Source organism: Arachis ipaensis, chromosome B01 (genome assembly GCF_000816755.2).
Source record: "Arachis ipaensis cultivar K30076 chromosome B01, Araip1.1, whole genome shotgun sequence".
NCBI classification, from domain to species: domain Eukaryota; kingdom Viridiplantae; phylum Streptophyta; class Magnoliopsida; order Fabales; family Fabaceae; genus Arachis; species Arachis ipaensis.
The window spans coordinates 135075544-135078303 of NC_029785.2; the positions used below are offsets into that span (position 1 = coordinate 135075544).

Below are 2760 nucleotides of genomic sequence, written 5' to 3' on the forward strand. Positions count from 1 at the left end.
CGTTTAATATTTAATTTCATTTTTTATTGTTTTTTTTGTTTTATTTATAGAATTAAAAATAAAAAATTATATTTTATTTTCTCAAATATTAAAAAAATTGGAGAAGATTCATTTCCGTCTTAGAATATTTATTACCACTAGTGTAGTTTAATAGTAATTCAACGCTTGCATGCACGTGGAAACAATACAAATACGGCAAATCATTTCACCTAATTAAAAAGTGTATGTATAATGTATGACTCATTTATTTATTTGATTTCATGAAATAATTTACAAAACAAGCAAGCATAACATGCACACTAGTGTATGGTCGATCAATCTCAGTTAGTTACTGATAGCTTTTATTATTTGAAAGCGTGTTGAACTTCAACCTTCTACTATTAGCTACCCTATTTAATTTTTCACGTGGAGGTGGATGAATCTATTACCCATAACATTTATTTGATTCAGCACAGTCAACTCTTGCAGGATATGTGAGATATATGGTCAAAGCAAAGCCCCACACCCTTATATATTCATGAATATTATTGGAAGTTAATTGAGTCAAAGAATTAAAGAACAAGCTTCTTGTTTAATTACCTAGCTAAGCTAATACTCTATTATAGTTTTGTTACAACTTCACATACACAATTGTCTTTATATGAAATTAATAACAAAAAACCGTTAGCGAGTTTTTACATTATTCATTACGGTTAATCCACTACTGATATGCTAACTAAAATAGCATGGTTCTGAAAACCGAACCGGATCGGCTGGTTCAACTGAAAAAACCGGGAACCAGTCACCTAACCGGTCCGGGTAAGGTCAGAAACCGGCTGGTAAAAAATCGGTAAAAAAATCGGTCGAACCGACAGTTAACCAGTGAACCGGGAGAACCGTCCGGTTTTTTCACGGTTTATTGGTTTGAAAATTAAACTTCAAAACGGCGTCGTTTTGAAGGAGAAAAAAAAAAAAGAGAAAAGGGCTATCTTCAGCCACGAACCCTAAATCCCTAATTGCCACCAGCCACCACCCTCAGTCAGTATCTCAGTTTCTCTCACCCTCCGACAGGCCACAACCCCTCATCGCCGTCGCACCTCTCCTCCATCGTAGTCGCCCAGCTCGCCACCTCCACCGTCGCACCTCTCCTCCATCGCCGTCGCCCAGCTCCCCACCTCCACCGTCGCACCTCTCCTCCATCACCGTCGCCCAGCTCCCCACCTCCACCGTCGTTGCCCAGCTCTCCACCTCGCCCAGCTCGCCGGTAATACTCTGCCTTCCACCTCGGTTCATGTATGCGGGCATGATTCTGTTCATGGTTCTGTTCTTGTTCCTGTTCTTCTCTATCACAGAAAACATGTTGCTCTCTGTTCATGTTCCTTTTCTGTTCATGACTTCATGTTTATCTTTGATGTTTCTGTTCCTATATCTGTTTAATTTTGATGCTTCAATTTTTTGCTGCTTAAATTGGGCTAAAGTTGAATTTGAAGAAAACCAAGATTGCCTTAATCTTTTTGAAAAGCTACATATCTTCCTTGCCTATTTTTTCTCTGTAATATTCTGTAGTGTTTGATATTCATATTATGGAGGATAAGATTGAATCATGCTAAATCAGTAAATCCTAATAAAAGTGAGCAAATCTATTGGACAAAGCAGGGCAAATTGTGTTCCTTAATAATAACGATTAAGAAAGTAATATGTATTGTTTTGACAGCAATAGTCTGCCTGACTATGTGTGTGTGTGTTCTGGATGAAATTTGGTGTTGCTAATAGCCTAATATCTTTCTATTCTTTGTTGTGAAAATTTGCCATATCTGATTAGAAAACTCCTTGTTTGTGTATAGAAACCATAGGGATAGTCCTTGTTTGTGTATAGAAAGTTAGTAATTGTATCTTTTGAATGTAGAACACTATAGGTTTGTCATTATGTACGTTTTATTTTTTGTTTAGTTATAAACTTTGATGTTTTTTCAACTATTTAAGTAACTAATTAAGCGACTACTAATGTATCTCTTTTTACAAGAATTGTTTGAACTAACTACATATATGATTAAAGATTTTGATTAAGAATTTTAATTTCAAATTTTGAAAAAATATTTTATTCTCCAAATAAATAATTAAAACTAAAAAAATTATTCTGCAATAAATCACTAATTTTATTCTCAGAATATCTAAAATTTTCTCACTCTTTAATTAAGGCTACATACACACAAATAAGAAATGTATCTATATATGTCTATTTGTAATAATAATAACGAGTTTCACATTGAAAAAACCGTTACTTTGGGCTCTCCCTCGTTAACAATATGTAATGGGTACCATATATATTTTAGCAATAATTAAAATTTATTTTAGGGCAATTTACGTTTTTAAATTGTTTGACCCCAATATTACGCAAATGCATTGTTTTCAATTTCAATACGCAAATGCATTGTTTCACTATTTTATGTAAATCGCTACTGGCAGTAGCGGTTTACAGGTGTGCATAAACCGCTACAACCAGCCGCGATTTACGTGTATGCATGTGTGAGTGTAAACCACCGCTGCTGGCAGCAGCGATTTACGTGTGTGCGTGTGTGAGTGTAAACCGCTATAGGCTATAGCGGTTTACATGTAGTGTGTCTATTTCAAACAAAAAATGAACAATTAGATGATAAAATAATATATAGATACAATGACGAAACTAGGCAAAATATTAAAGAATAACCAAAAATTAATTTTATAATAAAATAAAATAAAAATAAAAATTTAAAAAATAAAAATAAAATTTATATATAATTT

General features: G+C 33.8%; 1 long non-coding RNA gene across 1 annotated transcript; it reads right to left on the minus strand.

The window, feature by feature from the left end:
* Nucleotides 1031-1486, minus strand: LOC110263461. Its single transcript, XR_002349159.1, has 2 exons — nt 1201-1486; nt 1031-1154 (listed from the first exon to the last, which is right to left on the minus strand). It is a non-coding gene; the product is annotated as an uncharacterized LOC110263461 (long non-coding RNA).